Here is a 22,348-nt window from a genome sequence, read left to right as displayed (position 1 = left end):
TTTTTTTTTGAGAGGGCATCTCTCATATTTATTGACCATATGGTTGTTAACAAAAATGAAATTCTATATAGGGGACTCAATGCACAACCATTAATCAACCCCAAGCCTAAGCCTAATTCTCAACAGTCTCCAATCTTCTGAAGCATAACGAACAAGCACTTACGTGGTGAACAAGATCTTACATAATGAAAAAGTTCTCACATGGTGAACAGTGCAAGGGTGCTCATATCACAGAAACTTTTGGTTTTGATCATGCATCATGAAATATAAACAATTAAGTCAGATATGATTATTCGTTTGATTTTTATACTTGATTTATATGTGAATCCCACATTTCTCCATTATTATTATTATTATTTTTTAAAATAAAATGCTGAAGTGGAAGGTAGATGCAAGATAAAGGTAGAAAACATAATTTAGTGCTGTAAGAGGGCAAATGTAGATGATCAGGTCTGTGCCTATAGACTAAGTATTAATCCAAGCTAGACAAGGGCAACAAAACATCCACGGGTGCAGAAGATTTCTCTCAAAACAGGGGGGTGAGGTTCTAAGCCTCCCCTCTGCTGGTCCCCAATTTCTCTCCTGATGTCTCCCCTGCAACTGTGCCTGTCTTAAGTTGTTCCTCCCTTGAGGAAACTTACCTGATTCTGGCTAACCAGTCATCTTCCAGGGCCATACAGGGAAATCTAAAGTTGGTAAGTGAGAAAGAAGAAATATTCTTTGAAAAGGTTAGCTTTTTACTTTTTTGCAGATTTATGCCCTGTGGCTTCTATGCCCAGCATTTGTCTTGAGGTATCTTTACCACTTGGAAGAATTATGATACTCGGTAATTTCGATATGAGGCACGAATTCTACTTAAGGGTTGTAATTAGGAAGGAAGAAGAAAAGCTATAGAAGTAGCAGACAGAAGAAAACATGGGAAGATTGATTATTTCTTTGACATATCTTCTTGTAGAGTAACATAAGCATGTATAGGTTTTAAACTACTAATTACATTTCATGCACACATTAACATAATAGGAATACAGGTACATAACAAAAGCAGACCTACAATTACCAGCCATATCCAGTGAAACCAAGAAAACCAGTTAGGCACCCTAGGCATTTGTGAAAACTTATCAATGATATGATGGATATTGTCTAACTGAATTTGAATAGTTTGAGAAAATTCAGACAAATTAAAACAACACATTCCTGGGAACTGTTCACATCCCATATGTTCTCTTAACAGTAGATAGACTATAGTCGCACGATTTTGGAGCGCTGCAACTTGCACTTCTCCTAATTCTTGGTTGAGTTCCAACAGTATAGATCCAGTCAAATTTGTTGTCTTACTGTATGCACAGGCCAGCTTAGATATCTCCTTCTTCATTCCCATGGCAAGTCCAGGAACCGGTGGGATGAATGTAGCTACAACTGCAACAGTGCCAGGAATTTTGATGAAGATTTTTGATGATCGTCTTCTGGAATGACTCTTTCAGAGGATGTTGATGTTGGAAGTTCTTCTTCATATCATGTCTTAATTCGTTTTCTGGTTAGCCAAAGTAGGCTTTGATCTTCTGTATAAACACAAACAAACCCTTTGCCCACACTTTGATATGACCTTTATACCATTGTGAAGAACTCATTGGAGATCACCACACAGGAACTACATTTTTTTTTAAGAGAAAGGAATATTATCAGAAAAATGTACTTCCATAGCTGATCATCTGACACCCTTTAAATGATCAAAATTAAGGATATGTAAAGCATGCATTAATCATTGATTTGCAGTTAGTTTTATCCTATCAGGGAGTAATCCCCCTTTTCTTGCTCTTTTATTTTGTTATCATTAATCTACAATTACATGAAGAACACTATGTTTACTAGGCTCTCCCCTATACCAGGTCCCCCCCACAAATCCCATTACAGTCACAGACCATCAGCATAGCAAAATGTTGTATAATCACTACTTGACTTCTCGGTGTTGTACAGCCCTCCTCTTTCTCCCACCCCCCATTATGCATGCTAATCATAATATCCCCTTTCTTCTTAACGCCCCTTATCACTCCCTAACCACCCATCCTTGCAAGTCCCTTTCCCTTTGGTACCTGTTAGTCGATTCTTGGGTTCTGTGATTCTGTTGCTGTTTTGTTCCTACAGTTTTTCCTTTGTTCTTATACTCCACAGATGAGTGAAATCATTTGGTATTTCTCTTTCTCTGCTTGGCTTATTTCACTGAGCATAATACCCTCCAGCTCCATCCATGTTGCTGCCAATGGTAGGATTTGCCCTCTTCTTATGGCTGAGTAGAATTCCATTGTGTATATGTACCACATCTTCTTTATCCATTCATCTACTGATGGATACTTAGGTGGCTTCCATTTCTTAGCTATTGTAAATAGTGCTGCGATAAGCATAGGGGTGCATCTGTCTTTTTCAAACTTGAGTGCTGCATCCTTAGGGTAAATTCCTTAGAGTGGAATTCCTGGGTCAAATGATAAGTCTATTTTGAGCATTTTGAGGACCCTCCATACTGCTTTCCACAATGGTTGAACTAATTTACATTCCCACCAGCAGTGTAGGAGGGTTCCCCTTTCTCCACAACCTTGCCAACATTTGTTGTTGCTTGTCTTTTGGATGGTAGCCATCCTTACTGGTGTGAGGTGATACCTCATTGTGGTTTTAATTTGCATTTCTCTGATAATTAGCGATGTGGAGCATCTTTTCATGTGTCTGTTGGCCATCTGTATTTCTTTTTTGGTGAAATGTTCAATTCCTCTGCCCATTTTTTAATTGGATTATTTGTTTTTTGTTTGTTGAGGTGGGTGAGCTCTTTATATATTTTGGATGTCAAGCCTTTATCGGATCTGTCATTTACAAATATATTCTCCCATACTGTAGGGTACCTTTTTGTTTATTGATTGTGTCTTTTGCTGTACAGAAGCTTTTCAGCTTAATATAGTCTCACTTGTTCATTTTTGCTGTTGTTTTCCTTGCCCGGGAAGATATGTTCAAGAAGAGGTCACTCGTGTTTATGTGTAAGAGATTTTTGCCTATGTTTTTTTCTAAGAGTTTTATGGTTTCATGACTTACATTCAGGTCTTTGATCCATTTCGAATTTGCTTTTGTGTATGGGGTTAGACAATGGTCCAGTTTCATTCTCTTACATGTAGCTGCCCAGTTTTGCCACCACCATTTGTTGAAGAGACTGTCATTTCCCCATTGTATGTCCATGGCTCCTTTATCAAATATTAATTGACAAGATATGTTTGGGTTAATGTCTGGAGTCTCTAATCTGTTCCACTGGTCTGTGGCTCTGTTCTTGTGCCAGTACCAAATTGTCTTGGTTACTATGGCTTTGTAGTAGAGCTTGAAGTTGGGGAGTGATATCCCCCCCAACTTTATACTTCTTTCTTAGGATTGGTTTGACTATTCGGGGTCTTTGGTGGTTCCATATGAATTTTTCAACTATTTGTTCCAGTTCATTGAAGAATGTTGCTGGTAATTTGATGGGGATTGCATCATATCTGTATATTGCTTCGGGCAGGATGGCCATTTTGACTATATTAATTCTTCCTAGCTACAAGCATGGAATGAGTTTACATTTATTAGTGTCCCCTTTAATTTCTCTTAAGAGTGACTTGTAGTTTGCAGGGTAGAGGTCTTTCACTTCTTTGGTTAGGTTTATTCCTAGGTATTTTATTCTTTTGGATGCAATTGTGAATGGAGTTGTTTTCCTGATTTCTCTTTCTATTGGTTCATTGTTAGTGTATAGGAAAGCCTCAGATTTCTGTGTGTTAATTTTCTATCCTGCAACTTTGCTCTATTCTGATATCAGTTCTAGTAGTTTTGGGGTGGAGTCTTTAGAGTTTTTTTATGTACAATATCATGTCATCTGCAAATAGTGACAGTTTAAATTCTTCTTTACCAAATGGATTCCTTGTATTTCTTTGTTTTGTCTGATTGCCATGGCTAGGACCTCCAGTACTATGTTAAATAACAGTGGGGAGAGTGGACATCCCTGTCTAGTTCCCGATCTCAGAGGAAAAGCTTTCAGCTTCTCGCTGTTCAATATAATGTTGGCTGTGGGTTTATCATATATGGCCTTTATTATGTTGAGGTACTAGCCCTCTATACCTATTTTGCTGAGAGTTTTTATTATGAATAGATGTTGAATTTTGTCGAATGCTTTTTCAGCATCTATGGAGATGATCATGTGGTTTTTGTCTTTCTTTTTGTTGATGTGGTGGATGATGTTGATGGATTTTCAAATGTTGCACCATCCTTGCATCACTGGGATGAATCCCACTCAGTCATGCTGTATGATACTTTTGATGTAGTTTTGAATTCGGTTTGCTAATATTTTGTTGAGTATTTTTGCATCTACATTCATCAGGGATATTGGTCTGTAGTTTTCTTTTTTGGTGGGTTGTTTGCCGGGTTTTGGTATTACGGTGATGTTGGCTTCATAGAATGAGTTTGGGAGTATTCCGTCCTCTACAATTTTTTGGAAAACTTTAAAGGGAATGGGTATTATGTCTTCTCTGTGTGTCTGATAAAATTACGAGGTAAATCCATCTGGCCCGGGGGTTTTGTTCTTGGGTAGTTTTTTTGATTACCGTTTCAATTTCTTTGCTCATAATTGGTTTGTTTAACTTTTGTGTTTCTTCCTTGGTCAGTCTTGGAAGGTTGTATTTTTCTAGGAAGTTGTCCATTTCTTCTAGGTTTTCCAGCTTGTTAGCATATAGGTTTTCATAGTAGTCTTTAATAATTCTTTGTATTTCTGTGGAGTCTGTCATGATTTTTCCATTCTCATTTCTGATTCTGTTGATGTGTCTTGACTCTCTTTTTCTCTTAATAAGTTTGGCTAGAGGCTTATCTATTCTGTTTATTTTCTCAAAGAACCAGCTGTTAGTTTCATTGATATTTGCTATTGTTTTATTATTCTCAATTTTGCTTATTTCTTCTCTGATCTTTATTATGTCCCTCCTTCTGCTGACTTTAGGCCTCATTTGTTCTTCTTTTTCCAATTTTGATAATTGTGATGTTAGACTATTCATTTGGGATTGTTCTTCCTTCTTCAAGTGTGCCTGGATCGCTATATACTTTCCTTTTAAGACTGGTTTTGCTGCGTCTCATAGAAGATGGGGCTTTGTGTTGTTGTTGTCATTTGTTTTCATATATTCCTTGATCTCTATTTTAATTTGTTCATTGATCCATTGATTATTTAGGAGCATGTTGTTAAGCCTCCATGTGTTTGTGAGCCTTTTTGTTTTTTTGTAGAATTTATTTCTAGTTTTATACCTTTGTGGTCTGAAAAGTTGGTTGGTAGAATTTCAGTCTTTTGGAATTTACTGAGGCTCTTTTTGTGAGCTAGTATGTGCTCTATTCTAGGGAATGTTCCGTGTGCACTTGAGAAGAATGTATATCCTGTTTCTTTCAGTTGTAGAGTTCTTTAGATATCTATTAGGTCCATCTGTTCTAGTGTGTTTTTCAGTGCCTCCATGTCCTTACTTCTTTTCTGCCCAGTTGATCTATCCTTTGGGTGAGTGGCATGTTGAAGTCTCCTAAAATGAATGCATTGCATTCTATTTTCCCCTTTCGTTCTGTTAGTATTTGTTTCACATATGCTGGTGCTCCTGTGTTGGGTGCATATATATTTAGAATGGTTATATCCTCTTGTTGGACTGAGCCCTTTATCATTATGTAATGTCCTTCTTTATCTCTTGTTACTTTCTTTGTTTTGAAGTCTATTTTGTCTGATATTAGTACTGCAACCCCTGCTTTCTTCTCTCTGTTGTTTTCTGAAATACGTTTTTCCATCCCTTGACTTTTAGCCTGTGCATGTCTTTGGGTTTGAGGTGAGTTTCTTCTAATCAGCATATAGATGGATCTTGCTTTTTTATCCATTCTATTACTCTGTGTCTTTTGATTGGTGCATTCAGTCCATTTACATATAGGGTGACTATTGAAAGATATGTAGTTATTGCCATTGCAGGCTTTAGATTCGTGGTTACCGAAGGTTCAACGTTAGCCTTTTTAGTATCTTACTTCCTAACTTAGCTCGCTTATTGAGCTGTTATATACACTGTCTGGAGATTCTTTTCTTCTCTCCCTTCTTATTCCTCCTCCTCCGTTCTTTATATGATGGTTCTTTTATTCTGTGCTTTTTCGTGTTTCCTTTAACTGCTTTTAGTGGGTAGTTGATTTTATTTTTTCACTTTAGTTAGTATTTGGTTGGTCTGCTTTCTTTGTTGTGATTTTATTTTCTCTGGTGACATCTGTTTAGTCTTAGGAGTGCTTCTGTCTAGAACAGTCCCTCTAAAATACCTTGTAGAGGTGTTTTGTGGAGGCAAATTCCCTCAACTTTTGCTTGTTTGGGAATTGTTTAATCCCTCCTTCATATTTAAATGATAATCGTGCTGGATATGGCATCCTCGGTTCAAGGCCCTTCTCTTTCATTGCATTAAATATATCATGCCATTCTCTTCTGGCCTGTAAGGTTTCTGTTGAGAAGTCTGATGATAGCCTGATGGGTTTTTCTTTATAGGTGACCTTTTTCTCTCCAGCTGCCTTTATAACTCTGTCCTTGTCCTTGATCTTTGCTATTTTAATTATTATGTGTTTTGGTTTTGTCCTCCTTGGGTCCTTTCTGTTCGGAGTTCTGTGTATTTCTGTGGTCTGTTCTATTATTTCCTCCTGCAGTTTGGGGAAGTTTTCAGCAATTATTTGTTCAAAGACACTTTCTGTCCCTTTTTCTCTCTTCTTCTTCTTCTGGTACCCCTATAATATGGATATTGTTCCTTTTGGATTGGTCACACAGTTCTCTTAATATTGTTTCATTCCTGGAGATCCTTTTATCTCTCTCTGTGTCAGCTTCTATGCATTCCTGTTCTCTGGTTTCTATTCCATCAATGGCCTCTTGCATCTTATCCATTCTGCTTATAAATCCTTCCAGGGTTTGTTTTACTTCTGTAATCTCCTTCCTGGCATCTGTGATCTCCCTCTGGACTTCGTCCCTTATCTCTTGCGTATTTTTCTGCATCTCTGTCAGCATGTTTATGATTCTTATTTTGAGTTCTTTTTCAGGAAGACTGGTTAGGTCTGTCTCCTTCTCAGGTGTTCACTTTGTTATCTCGGTCTGCCTGAAATTTTGCCTTTTCATGTGATAGATATAGTTTGCAGAGCTGGCACGAGTGACCCCTGGAAGAACTTTCCTTCTTGTTCTTTTGTGGCCTTTTTCTCCTGGAAGAACAGCGACCTCTCGTGGCTTGTGCTGGGCAGCTGCATGCAGATAAGGCTTCTGATTCCTGCCTGGCTTCTATGGAGTTTATCTCTGCTGTTGTTTTGTGCGTGGCCTGCCTCGGGCTGTTGCTCTGATATGGTGGAGCCGCATTGGAGGGGGAGCGGCCGGGAGGCTATTTATCTCTGTGAGGGGCCTCCATGCTCCCTGCTGCCCAGGGGGTTAGAGTGCCCAGAGTTCCCCAGATTCCCTGCTGCTGGACTAAGTGTCTCAGGATGCTTCCATCTGGTTTTGGCATCCCTGTCCGTTTAAGACTTCCAAAAAGCACTCGCTTTTCTTTGTCCCCAGGGTGCTGGCCTCAGGGACCCGCTCACAGGTCTTACTGTCCTGTTTCCCTAGTATCCAGGACCCCACGCTTGCACTGTGTCTGTGCTCTGCTGTGGATGGCTAGGGCTGGGTGTTTAGCAGTCCTGGGCTCCCTGTCCCTCACCGCTCTGACTCCTCTCCTCCCACACGGAGCTGGGGTGTGGGATGCTCAGTTCCCACCAGGCTGGGGCTTGTATGAGGCACTGGGTTCTCACAGGTGTGGATGTGGTCTGGATGGTGTCCTGTGTCTTCTGGTCTCTCTTCTAGGAAGAGTTGTCTTTGTTATATTTTCATAAATATATGTGGTTTTGGGAGGAGATTTCCGCTGCTCTACTCACGTCGCCATCTTGGCTCCACCCTGACTAATCTTTTGAAGCTGTTTAAATACAAATATTTGGGCATGGTAAATCATTTGTTGATTTTTAAGGCAGGTTGGGATATATGACCAAAACTCAGGTGAGTCTCTAGAAGACTTAAGTATCATTAAAGTAACTCCTCTGTAGCATTTTGCTTTTTAAAATTGCTCATAGCAGTGATTACAGTGACTTACTCATATATTTGCCTTCAGGTATATATTTGGTATGTTAGATATTGCCAATGAAAAATTTTATTGTTTGCCTAATTTTTAAGAATTTTGCTTCCCTTGTAATGTATCCTTAATTTGTGGATATCCTCTTATTTTTTCACATTTTTATCCTTGTAGTCATTGTCCAGGCAGAGAAGATAACCTTTCACATTTAAGGTTTTAATATTTCAGATCTTCCTATACTTCTTGAAATCACTCAGTGCCACCCAAATCTCTCCAGTGACTAAAGCCATATTTTTAATATTAGGAGATATAATTTTAGACTGCTATTAAAATACAGTTCTCTTATAAATGATTAAATGTTGTCTTACTATGGATTTTTTAGCTCTTTATGTCATTTCCTAGAAGCCCATGATGTATCCGGCCTTAGCAGAATTTTGTTCCTCTCGTATATGCTAACTTATTACATGGATGATTTCTGATGTTTGACTACATGACTGTATTCAGTGGTTCAGTCTTACTTTTTTTTAGTGGACTGGGAAAAATCCAGTTTTTCAAATATATATATATATATGCCACTCAGTCAGACGCTCAGTTCCTCACTCACATCTGTTCAGCTGGCATTCAAGTTCACCTGCAGGAAGAATGCTATTGGCTTCTGCAGTCTCTGCTTGAGCCATGCTCTGACCCCAGGAGTGTGCTGTACCCACAGATGGGTCAGACCAGTAGCACTGGGGTGTGAGCTCTCCTGGGACAATTCCTAACCATCAAAGAGTGTGAATTGGTAAAAATAACACAGGTTTCTTACCTATAGGAGACAATTCTGAGGGCATGTTCTCTGCTGTCTCTCAGAGGATCCCCAGTAGAAATAGGTTCCAGTTATCCACAGAACAATAAGACCTTCATTAGCCAGCTTTATTTCCATCTTATATCCCCATTACCTTACTATGCTTCTTGCAATCACCTCAAAAATGAACTCACACACAGAATCCTTATCTCAGGCTCTGCATTTGGGAAACACACTTGTTTTGTATGACATATGCTCCTCCCTGCTTCTGGGGAGGCAGTGCTAGTTTGCATTTTTCAATCATCACATTCTCATGTGTTGATCAGAGCCCACTTTGTTTCCCTGTATATTTGTTAGCTTTGGGTATGTGTTACTTACACAGTCAATATGTGTTCCAGAACCAGTGCTGTGACTCTACTGTTCTTTCTGCTGGAAATGCCCTGCCTTTTCTCCATGGCTTTGCTCAACCCTGCTCCCCTCTCTCCTACAAACCAGGAAACGCAGTTTACTTAACTCACAGTTGCTCATCCTTCCAGTCTTAAACATTCCTCACACTGGGAAGTTTTCCTACACACAAAAAAGAAGAAAGATGACCCCTTCCCACCCCCATTAGCTGCTGTTGCACCTTGTACTTCTATTATATTATTACATTTGTAACTACTTGTTGACTGTTTCTCTTCCTAATGGCATTATAAACTTCATGTTGCTTCTGTTCACCCCTGGAATTTCAGGATTTAGCACATTCTCCAACCTCTAACACTAAGCATTTATTTATTAAAGAGTAAATAACTGGACCAATGGATCACTTAATACAAACCTTCATTTTGTGGATGAGAGGACCAAAGATAAAATAGGATGGAGAGTGGAACTAGAATTCAGAAACCCTGATTCCTGGCCTAGTGATATTAGCATATATACTATGCAATACTTCATCCAATCTTCATCTCCCTAACCAACAACTTGCATCAGAATGTCCCAACCTGCATGTCCAGTAACGTAACCCCACTGACAAATCATAATGAAACCTTTGAATTTCTGTTTTTCAAGTAAAGTCTCATGGGATCTGGGGGCAAGCAACAGGGGCTTGGAGCCTTGGCTCACAACTATCCCACCTCCCTGCAGCCTCCCTGGATGGGTGTCCCTGTTCCCTGACTCTCTGACATCCTGGGACCATTGAGCATCCCTCTCCCTACCTCCCACCCCATTAATCTCTACCAGCCCCCATGGGCTTGGGCATGGATGCAGGAAAGGTCAGGTTGGGCGTGTGGTCCCCTCAGTGTCCTAGAGTCTAGAATGATATTAACTGTCCTCAGTGCAGACCAGCAGCACCTTCCCCATGGTCCATCTGCTGGGGGCTCCCTCTGGTCTCTTGAACTCTCCTAATCTGGGTAGACTGTCTTCTAGTACAGAGTTTAAGGATCCTTGGGGGTTGCCTGTCTATTCTGGTAGAGGGCACTGAAGAGAGACTCAGACCTTGACTTCTCCAAACCTTGCCCCCTCTGAGGTCCAGCTCCTGAATCTGCAGCAGGCCCAGGGAATGTGTGTGTGTCCTGTGTCCTTGGATGGCCCCACACTTGTGTCACCTGTGAGAACCTACACTTGTCCCACAATCCTTGTGCCCCAGAACACCTGCTAGCCCGTCTCTGTCCCTGCACTGAGGGACCTCTCTTTCTCCTTCCAGGTTTTCTGAGTCTGGCTTGTGTTTCTCCTAATGGGCTTATGGTATCCTCTGGAAAGGAGTCACATTTGAATGGTGATTACACATGTATGTTAAATGCTTTGATTTTTGCTTTTGGATCTAGCAATCACATAAAGATGAACAGTAAGAATTATACTCATGATTTAAAATGTAAATTTTTCTTCACTGAAAATGGCATGAAATAACAACAAAAAATCCAAATGGTTGGAGAGACTGTGAAAGAAAGGAGAAAGCATTTTATGTACATGGAACCTCATTTTTTTCCTGCTTTCTCAACAAGGGGCCCCACGTGTTCATTCAGCGCTGGGCCCCACAATTATGTAGCCATCCCTGCCCTTTCCTCTCCATCCTGTCCCTGCACAATGAGGTTTCAGATGTGCCCAAACAGTACATATTCATCACCTGGTTGTTTAGAGAACTGCCTTCTCTAAAGAAGTAATTCAGATCAAAAATGAAGTACTAATTGTTCTTTGCTGTAGAACAAATTACCCTAAAGTTTAATGAATTAAACAACAATAATTTGAGGGCTCACTGAGTTCAACTTCACTATTCCCGTCAGGGTTCATCATGTTGCACTTCATGCCTGGCGAAATGATGAGGCTGGATGTTGACTGGGATGCCAGCTGGGGCTGTCACCTAGAACAATTATATGTGGCTTCTGCAGATGGCCTGAATTCCTCAGAGTGTGATGGCTGGAATGTCAGAGAGAGAGGGAGGAGGAGGTGGGGTGAGGGAGAATCGGGGCGGGGAAAGAGAGAAGGTGGTGCGGGGAACAGAGCACAGAAACACTCTTGTCTCTTCTCAGCTGACCCAGCCTTGGTCACGCAGCAATACTTCCCCCTCATTCTGCCTGTTGGAAGTACTGCGGGGTGGAGACCATTGATTATGTGGACAGAGGCCTATATAATGGGCCGGGAAGACTCCCAGATGGGTAGGTAAACACTGACAGCACACTTGGTGCTCAATACACAATAGTTACTCCTGTCCTCGAAGTCATTTTCTGATTGTAAATACAGACCAGGGGCAAGTTCACCCTTGGTTCTTCAAAGGGCACTATTTTGAATATTTGATTTTGAGTCCTGGATCCATCCAACGTTTAGCTGTGAGCCTTTATTCAAGTCATATAAGCAGTTTGAGCAGCTGTTTTCTCCCTGATTTTGTTGTGTGAATTAGTAATGAGATGTGTGCAAAATCACTTTGCAAATCATTTAGGTTGTGTGAATGCAAGTTAGCAAAAAATCTTAGTTCCATTCACAAACTCTGTAACAATAACTATAGTTAGTTCTGTAGATTGAGTTTTGTTTTTATGACGAACCATTGATATTTTGTATATTTTGTATGAAGTAATTACCTTCTACCCTTCCTCCTTCCCCCAGCCCACTACATCCATTAATTTTGTTCTTGTTACCTAGTGGTGGATTATGAAATTCCTCAGTTCTTGTGTTCTCAGAAGGAAGAATTCAGTTGAGAGATCCAATAGACAGTTAAAGCTGCAATTTTTTTTTTAATTTAACAAAGTGAAAGGAAAGTATGCTCCAGAGACAGAGGAGTGGGCTGACCCTGAGGGTAGGTAGCCTCCCACTGAGTTTTACACATTGTGTCTTTGATGGGGACCTTATTTGGTTTCCTCTTCCCATTTTGTCATTCTCACACCATCCTTTGGATCTGGCTTGGTTCCTTCCTTTTCACGTCTCACGTTTCACATTTGTATTTGTCATTTTCCCCACCAGTGCCCAAGCGAAACCCACAGTGCAGCCAAAACCATAATGTAAATGATATTGTAATGATATTATGATGGCGTCAGGCTCACTGACCGACAAGGCCGTCCTTAGGTGTGCATGCTCCAAGACTGGGGCCATCACAGTGACCCGCAGCTTTTGCTTATCAGTTTGTGCTGAACTGCAAACGGGTTGGTCTGAAGGAGACAGGCAGTCTCTGGGCGGGGACGGGAGGTCTGCTACCCTCCTTTCTCCCCTCCTGCTCATGTCTAACTGACTAAAAATTTGGTTGGTCGTTTCTTGGAACAGATCATGGGTGATATCCTTTCTCTCTTCATTTACTATCTTTCTGATTTTTCTAATCATAAACCCTCCACCTTACCCACTATAAGCTCTCCAGTATTTGTGGTTTGGGGAGTGTGGAAAGAGAAGGAAAAGGGGAGAAGCAAGAGAGGTAATGCTTTTATCCTTAAAAGGCAGAAGAAGAGGGAATCCCAAACCAACCTAAAAAAATCCCACCACCTGTCAATGTAAATCTCTTGTCTGATGGACACTGACCTCTGCAGCCCTCATTGTCCATCATAAAACTGGCTCTTATCACCTTATATTGAGTTTTCTTATACATGTCTCATACTTTCATTATGAGAAGAAACCTAAGCTCTGTGGGTTTTGTTTGCTCTTATGGTGCATGATAACATGTTCTAGAGTATCTTACACACTGTTGGAGTTCAATTGTCCTGATGCATTGAATAATATTGACATTTTCATTACTGCATACCCCAGAGTCTTAATCTCTAATTCTTCCTCATTAAGTCACTTAAATCTTCTTACAACAAACTCTAAAACTCTTATTGTTAGTGTAGTTAGTTGTGTCTTCTCTTTTTCTTGCTGACTAAATTCCTGCTGGTTGGCATTTTAACACAGCCATTTAAGGAACTAATAATAAAAAGTAAATACTGTGAAAAGAAAGAGAATAGAATATACTCTAAGGTTTAGTAACAAATGTTTACAGAGTACCTACTATGTCTGAGGCACTGTACTAGGCCTGTACCTAGCATCATTTTATCTTACTGGGGCTCTATTTTACTGGTCCATCTGAAAAACACTGGATACAGTGTTGGAGCATGGTTTTGTAACGCTATATGTTAAAGTGAAATTTCTGCTTTCTCCCTAGGGCTTTTAACATTCACTTTTATTGTCCAGTAGATAGATTGATTCTCTATTACGACTATGTCCTCTGTGAAAATACAAGCTGTACTGAGCTAAATTCTAATTCCCAAAATAGTTAATACAGTGCTGCTCCCCATGCAGATGCTCAATTACTGTTAAAACTGATGGTATAGACAATGTCTTGGCAGTATTTTAAGACTGTGATCCTAAATTCCCTGTCTTTCTCCTTTTTTTTCCTTCTGATCTCTACTTTTAATTTACAAGTATATCTGAATGGAAGTTAAAATGGGAAAAGTGGTTCTTCCCTTTTACATATAAACTTATTTTTATTTTGTGCAAGTGCCTGTTTAGACAAATTTCATGGCTTTGGAAATCTTCATGTTTGCAATGATACATTATTTCTTCCATCTTCAGTTTTGGCTTTTTTCCTTTGGTGACTTTATACTTTGTATTGTGTGATATTTTAGTTTTCTTCACTAAATCAACCATTCCTAAAAGAAAGAAAAATACTTCAAGCATCATTATGTGGTAGAAGATATTTTTTAAAGTCCTGCACAAGTGTTTGAAGAAATTTCCCTGATAGAACAGTTCTTTTCTATTTTTTTCAGAAAAAAATAGTGAGCTTGACTTCGTATTTTTATTTTTGTAATATTGGAACCAGTTCCTAAAATAGCCCAAGAATTGTGTATTTCTTTCAAGTCTGAGTGCTGTCTGTTCCTTCAGCAGTCTGCAAGAAAGCCATTGAGGAACACAGCATTGCTATAAGCCTGGATTCTCCCAGTTTGGCATTTAACAAGCACCTGCAGAATTTGTTATAATGCAGCTTGTGGGGCTCACATCAAGAGTTTCTAATTCAGTAGGTCAGGGAGGGGGCCTGTAACTCTGCATTTCTAACAACCAGGTCAGGCTGACATGCTCCATGCCATCCTTAAAGGAGACCCCACCCTTAAAGGCTACTGCTGCATGCTTTCACTGAGTATGACTTCTAAGGTGGCTTTTATAGCATTATGAACTTTTAGGCTCCAAATAACGTCAAAAAGAAACTTTCTAGAAACCTAAAGCTATTATTAAATAAATGTAATTATTAAATGAATATAATCTCTAAAATTAATTAAGAAGAGTTATTCATTTTTTCCACTGGCAGAACTTTTTTTTCTGTGTGTCTCTAGTTGAAAAAAGAAAGTCTGGGTAATAGTACCTACTGGCTTTGCAGTTTTAATAGTGCCATTAGTATTCTACAACATCTAAAATTACTTTCAACATATCCATTAGTGTAGTCCAAGACTATTCATTGGGTGCCTCCTGTGTGCAATCTCCTGGGAGAGATACACTAGTGCACAGCACAGACATGGAATTTACCGTGTGTATATGTCTATGATAATGTGTCTGCTCTGGCTAGACCGATTCTCACAGCTGTTTGAAAGCAGAGGAGGCTCAGTATGCCCTTCTCACTTGTCATTAAAGGTCACCTGTAATATTAAATACTATGACAACACAGAGTGTGAGATTAAAGACTGAAAGTTGGCTGACTTTTTCCTAGAGGTAGCTGGGTTTTGTCTCTTCTCAGAGCAGTTCAGGTGGAGTAGGTGATCATTCTTTGCTGCTTACTTTTTACATTTAGATACAGCATGTCTATAACATTTCCTGTCTGCTTAGCACTCCATTTATGGTAACATTTAAACTGTTCTAAGCACTTCATTAAATTAATTCTCTGTAATAACCTAAGAGGTAGGTGCTATTGATAAATCTCTTTTATAAATTAGGAAATAGGCCCAGAGAGGTCAAAACACTTGCCCAAGATGAACAATAGATAACTGATGGAGTCAGGTTAAGATTCCAGCAATCTGGTTCCATAGCCTATTCTCTTACTTATCACATATTGTTATAGTTTAGCTTAGACTTTGCTTCTTAAGAACTAAATATCATTCTTTTCCAATGAATAGTAAGATCTTTGAGGGCAGTTTCTAGGTTTAACTCTCTTGTATCCTATAATGTGTCAAGCACAATAGTTTACATCTAACAGGTATTTAATAAATACTTTTCAAAAGGCTGATTGGTGAAACTCCCAATTGTACAATATTGGTAATTATGAATCTATTTCTTTTGATAGAGCAAGCTATGAATAACTTATTGTCTTTCTTGAAATATGAATATAAATTTTCCATACATACCTAGATTAAGGAACATAGTTATGTGAATTCAATTACTGTGGAAAACATTATTATTCATTTAATGTCCAAACTGGTCTCAAAATTCAAAATGAAATCAGAAAAGCAAAATATTTAAAGCTAGATGGAAACTCAAGTATGATCTTATGCAACTCATTTATTTTACTTACTAAGCAGCTGACCACTAGAACTGTCAAGTTACATATTTTAGGTCTCCTGTATGGCTAATAGTTACTGGAAAAAGATAACTCATATATTTTGTTGGTTTGAAAACTGGCCTCTGTACATGGAGGGCAGGTATAGACAGAAATAGAAACAGGCCACTCCTGATTGGTAGCTGGCAGGTTTAAGGACATGAGGCTTGCCTTGGGTGGCAGAAAGTGTGTCAGCCAAAAACCCCAGGAGGGCACGGAAAAGAGTACCCTCCCTCTGCGAAGCATCCTGGCACCAGGCCCAGCGCAGGAATGGAATTTGCCATATTACCCACCAAGTGCCAAAGAATTTTAACACAAGAGGCAATCAAGGGGGTGTTCCACAGTCCCTTTCCTTCCTAAATAAAGGGTCCCCTCTAGTGACAAGTCCAGGTGCATGACCATCACCCAGAAACAGGAACCATGAACAGGAAGCCCGGGCCACTGAAGTGATGCCTGCTGATGGCCCCGACTCAGTGGCCCCAGTGGCTCTTCTTTCCTGCTTTCTCTTCCCTTTCTCTTATTCTTTGGCAAATGTTTCCTCACTTTCCCAATTCTCAGACTCTCCCTATGTGAACTCTACCCAAATTGAGGACCAACAGACTCTGTTGCGATTGCCTCCCTCAACAGCAGCTATCTTACTAAGGACCAGCTGCAATTCAGCATCCAAACAGATTTGGGAAATGTGGAAATCCCTGCATTCTCACTCTCCCCATGCATGTAGCACTAAATGGGTGCCTAGAGACACTGAGTGCCAACCATGAACAGGCACTGTCCAGGGCTGGCCATGGGCACTCTCCACCCCACCAAGCCACACAGCATTTGTTCTAAGGGACAGATCAACACACAAGCAGTCCTGCAGGATGGCCCAAGGTACTGATGAGGAAGGGCCGTGTGGGCATGGGACAGAAAGTGCAGCAGAGCAGGACCATTTCACACAGATGACGAGTGAAGGGCAGGGCAGATGGCTTAAAAGTGAGGGACTGAACCCTGCAGACTGCAGGAGACAGAGCTCCCGGCAGAGGAAGGCCTGCAGGCACAAGGTCCTGAGCTGGAAGGGCCTTGATGTCTGCAAACAGCAAGTAACCAGCGAGGCTACAATGCAGTGAGGGATGAGGGCAGATGCTGCTGGCTCGGAGCCCCACCGGGTCCCACAGGCCCTGATCAGGACTTCTGGCTGCTCAGCTGTCACAGGAAGCTCCCAGTGGGTAGATCAGGGCAGTGAGGAGTCAGACATGTCACTCTGGTTGTGACAACGGACCAACAGGGAAGGTGGGCACAATGGCCCCTGATCCCCTCTGGGGCCAACCTGCACATGAAAACAGCCCTGCCCAGGGGGAGGATGCAGGCTTTACCTTGGAGGCTACTTCTCCCAGGCCTGCCCTCAGGCTTTGGGGTTCAGACTGCACTGAGAGTCACTCCACCCTACTTCCCAGTGCCTGCCAACCTCCAGGCTGGAGGATAAGGTGCAGCAGGTGTGACCCCCAAAGAGGTAAGGTTTCCCTTCAGTCTGCATGGGCCGGGAAAGAGCCAGCCTTCAGGGAGGAAACCTGACACCCCCATGGACCTCAGCCTGAGACATGTTCTTGGCTGACAGCAGCCACCTCCCACCCCCCACCCCCACTCCCCGCCACGTCACCTGGCAGGTCGCAGCAGATCCAGGCCTGCCCGGCCAGGGTCTCTGCTGGTCTCACTACCTAGCCGCTGTTTGCCCCCGGCCTTCAAGCACTGTGTGTACCTGGCTGGTCAAACATTTAGACCAGGACAGCTTGCAGGGATGGCTGCAGCCCAGGGGCTAACCACCTTGTGTTTTAAAAGATAAGCAAACAAATCATGTCTACAAATCAAGTGCACAAATCAAGTACAAGTGTAACTAGAGCTGCCCCCATGCTAAACACACTCCCTTGTTGCCTCGTCTTTTCTCCAGTTTTCCCCTTGCCTCCTCTCTCTTCTTTCTCTTTGCTTCCTGGGCACCCAATGCTCAGTGAGGCCACCAGGACTAAGGCCTAAAAATGTCACGGCCTTGGCCTCTCAAGAGCAGAAGAGCCATTTCTCGCATAAGTCTTTCATCAAATGGTACTTGAATTTTGAAGTTGAAGCCATGATGAAGTGGGACATGGGGTTGTCATTACACAGAGTCTAACAATCTGTAAGAAAATAGAAACTCATTTTAAAAGCCTGTACCTTGATTAGCAAGGCTAACAGTACTTTCTCTACCATTTAAAGGAAAAGCATTTCTAGCTTCAGAGGGAAGTCGGTTGAGCACACAGGAACTGGCGTCTAGCTGACTGGCTGGTCAGAGGGAAAAACAACACCTCCCCCATCTCACACAGACCCTCCAGGGCAGGGTTCCCATCAGCAGGTTACTGGCATTTTGGGCTTAATGAGTCTTGGTATGGGGACTGCCCTGTGTACTGTGGGGTGTTTAGCAGTAACCTAGGCCTCCAGATACCAAGAGAATAACAATTCCTCTAGTTGTGAAAGTGAAAATTATCTCCAACATTGCCAAGTGTCCTCTGGGAGACAAAATTGGCCCTGACAGATGGCTATAGATCAGTACCACCAACAGAATTCAGTGATGACAGAAAGGTTTTGTATCAGTGTTGTCCAACAGGGCAGGTATGAGCCACAGGTGGTTATTAAACAATTGCTATACATACAAACATGACTAGTGGGACTGAAGAACTGAATTTCAACAATGTAATTTTAATTAATTTTAATTTAAGTAGTGACATATGGCTGGCTAGTAGCTCCTGTATTAGACAGTGAAGTCTTAGATGTATTAAGAACAAATTATGCAAAAACAAACTTTTAAAGTATATTAATGACCACAAAATAGAGAAGCTTTTCTTACAGAAAACATAAAAACCTAAGGAAAACAGCTAAATTTTACATCAGACATCTAACAAATCTGAGGTAGGCAGCCCCTCAGATGGCCTCCAAAGACCCTTACCTCCTGATATGCACACCTTTGTGTAACCTTCTCCCCTTGATTGGGCTGGACCTCATTACTTACTTCTAACTACGAGAATACTGCAAAAAGAGATCAGGCTACAGACCGACTGCAACTTCTCTCTTGTACACGTGCTCTCTCTCATCCACTGTCCCCCAGGAGAGCCAGGACAACATTTCAGTTCCCCAAGGGAAAGGCCCACGGGACAAATAATGGAGGGAGTCCCTGGCCAACAGTCAGAGGAGGCTAAGCCCTCGGTCCAACAACCCACAATGAACTGAATCCTAAGGGACACCCCTGCCTGGTCAAGCCTTCAGATGAGCTCACAGCCTCTGCTGACAGTCTGCAACCTCACATAAACACTGAGCCACTGGGACTCAACTCTAAGTCACACCTGGATTCCTGACAGGCAGAAACTGAGAGATTATAAATGTTTGTTGTTTTAGGATTCTCAGCAACACCTAACTAATATAAAATTTGTACAACAAAGCTCAGAAAACGAAAGTCAAAGTCATAGCTATCAGAAAATATTCACAATGCATATAACCAGCAATGAACCAATATCCACATTATACAAGAATTCCCACAGAACAGTGGAAAAAAGATGAAGCAACTCTGATGGGCAAGTTAGTTCATTAACCAGCTTTTACCCTGAGGAGCTCTCTGAACCTGGTGATATTGAACTTCTGAGGATCACATGGAATCTAGACTAAAAAGAAACCTACAGAAAGGGCTCATACAGCTAGACAAGTATGACATAAGAATGACAAGTAAAAGCATAACCAAGTTTCAAAAAATTAAAAGATTAAAAACTATTAATAAGAGAAGTATTCAAGTATTACTTAAACATTTTTCAAAAGTGACAAATTCTAGGAAGCAGGGATGGCTTGACTACAAAAAAACCATTGTAAGGGAATTTGGGGGGTGATAGAATTGGCTGTGTCATAACTGGTGATGGTTACATGAACACGCATTTGTCAGAACTCACAGAACTCTAAAAGCACGGTGGATTTTACTGTACATAAAGTTACAAAAAACTCGATTAAGTGTGAGGAGAACCCAAAATGGAATACTAAGCATAAAAAAAAAAAAAAACAGACTTACTGTATTACAACTAAATAACAAAACCACATTGAAAGAGGCCAGGAAGAAAAGGATTTAACCTTATTTACTTTGAAAAACATTATTTTGAGGGGACCCTGTGAAACTAAGAACAAGGATGCAAGAAGAAAATAGTAAGCTCTGAAACATGGCCTGGGCTCCCGTACCAAAGGATGTGCCCTGGAGGGACTGCATCTACTTGGAGAAAGGGACATCATCGAATTTTATACAGGATAAGGTCTTTGGATGACCAAAAATACTACAGGGGCAATGGTGGCCTTGTACAGGAATGGGAAGAAAAGGTAATAAAAATTCCCATTCCCATCTTCACCCTCAGATGTTTATTGCCAGTATTTTACTGTCTCAGGCATGAAGCATTGCATTTGTGTTTTGTTTCTGTTCCTTTACCATGACATTTTCATTCATTTTTTGAGCTGGCTCTATGGCAGAGTTAAGTGACTTTTTCAGTAATGACTCTTGTAACATTGACAATTTCTGCCAGTTGCTTTTACACTTGAAAACAACTTGGCTGCAGATCATATTGCAGTATTACACCTTCTTTTCCTCAGCGTCTGCAGAAACTCTACTATTTTCAAGCAACATGTGTTGCTTCATGGAGGAATAAAGCCAGCTTGACGTTTTAGCACTTGCCATGACCTTTTCTCTTAGGATTCTTGAAGAATTTTGTTTGTTTTATCCTTTAAGGAAAAAAAATAACCGGGGATTAGGAATTTGTGGTTTCAGGTATTCCTTCACTGCAAGGGGTATTTTACTGTGTGGTACCTTGCATAATTGTCTGATTTATTGGCTAGCCTTTCTATTGTTACATCATTTCACCTTTCTTTTTTTATCTATTGTCTTCTCATTAATTGTATAATTGTCCTTCCCTTTATACTGCTCTCTATTGGGTATGTCAGTTTTCCAGTTTGAAGCTTTATTCTGTTATTCTGTTTCTTTCTGGTCTTAATTTGTTTACTTATCCTGTTTTGACCTTGTTCAGAGTTTTCTTTCCCCCTCTCAGCTTTCCACATTTTTAGTTCTTTGCTTTGGCTTGTCATCTTGTCTTGATACTCTTGTTGTATTGAAGACAGTTGCCAGTTCTATAGCATGAAGAATTCTAATGTATTTGTCTATTCTTTGGGTTACATTTAATTTCAAACAGGGGCTCTTTTTCTTTATTTCACTCGGCTTTGTTTTTCTCGATATGTTTACCTACTTGTTATGCTCTCCTTTTTTTTCCATTGCTCTTGTTTAATTAGAGATTTCCATTCTCACTCAGCCTCCTCTATTTTACTAATGGTGAATTTACTCTGACACTCTGTAATTGTCTTGGTGTGGGAGCTGAGAAAATCTCTCTCCACTCACCCCCTTGGAAAAGAAGTCAACCTCCTCATCCCTAGAACCTGTGAATATGTTACTGCAAGTGTAAAAAGAGCCTTTTTACATGGGATTTATTTAAAGATTTTGAAAGGGGCAGATAATCCTGGATTACCCGTGTGGGGATGATGTAATCACAAGAGTCCTTACGGGGGGAGGTGGGATGGGGGAGAGAGAGAGAAAGAGAAGCCATGTGACAGTGGAAGTGGATGCTGGAGTGATGTGTTCTAAAGATGAAGGAAATGAAGGTGAGCCAGCAATGCAGGCAGCCTCTAGAACCTGGAAAAGGGAACAGATTCACCCCTACACCCTCCAGATGGGACGAATCCTGCTAACATCTTGATTTTAGGCAGTAAGACCCATAATAGACTTCTGATCTCCAGAACTGTAAGATAACAAATTTGTATTTTAAGCCACTAAGGTGGTGGTAATTTGCTGTGAAGCAACAGGAAGCTAATACTATAGGGTAGCTTTTAAAATAATCCTTTCTCTTAGTTCTAGACCTAATCTGAACCCTTTTACTTTGGGGAAAGATTTTCTTTATCCCTCTTTAATGTTTATTGACTAGTAACTTAATAATTCTCCTTAGTCGCTAGCTTATGGTTATTTCATTGATTTATATTTTCTTTTTGTTTCTGATCTCCAATTCCTTCCTGATGCCCTGCCCTATAGCCATACAGTTTAAAGGGCTTGGCTTCTATTCTTGGAAATGTATTCTGTTGTATATATTAACCATATGTTGCTTATCCATTCTTCTTGAGTTAGAAACTAAAATGCCACCTCCCTGCTAGTATAAATAATACTACAAATATCACCCTTGTCAAGATCCCATTATGGAATGAGATTATAGGCTCATAGGTTATATGCTTATTTAATTTCATAAAATGTTGGCTAATTGTTCCCCAACACAGCTACATAAGTCAATACTTCATTTTATATCATGAAGGTTCTTTTTTTTACCTATATCCTTACAATCATTTGTATAGGTTGATCTAATTTTTACCAACTTGGTATGTGTAAAATAGTGTCTAATTTTTGGTTTGGGTTTTTCCAATAGCTGACAAGGC

This window comes from Manis pentadactyla, chromosome 2 (assembly GCF_030020395.1).
Source record: "Manis pentadactyla isolate mManPen7 chromosome 2, mManPen7.hap1, whole genome shotgun sequence".
Classification (NCBI taxonomy): Eukaryota; Metazoa; Chordata; class Mammalia; order Pholidota; family Manidae; genus Manis; species Manis pentadactyla.
Note: the sequence above shows the minus strand (reverse complement) of the source record.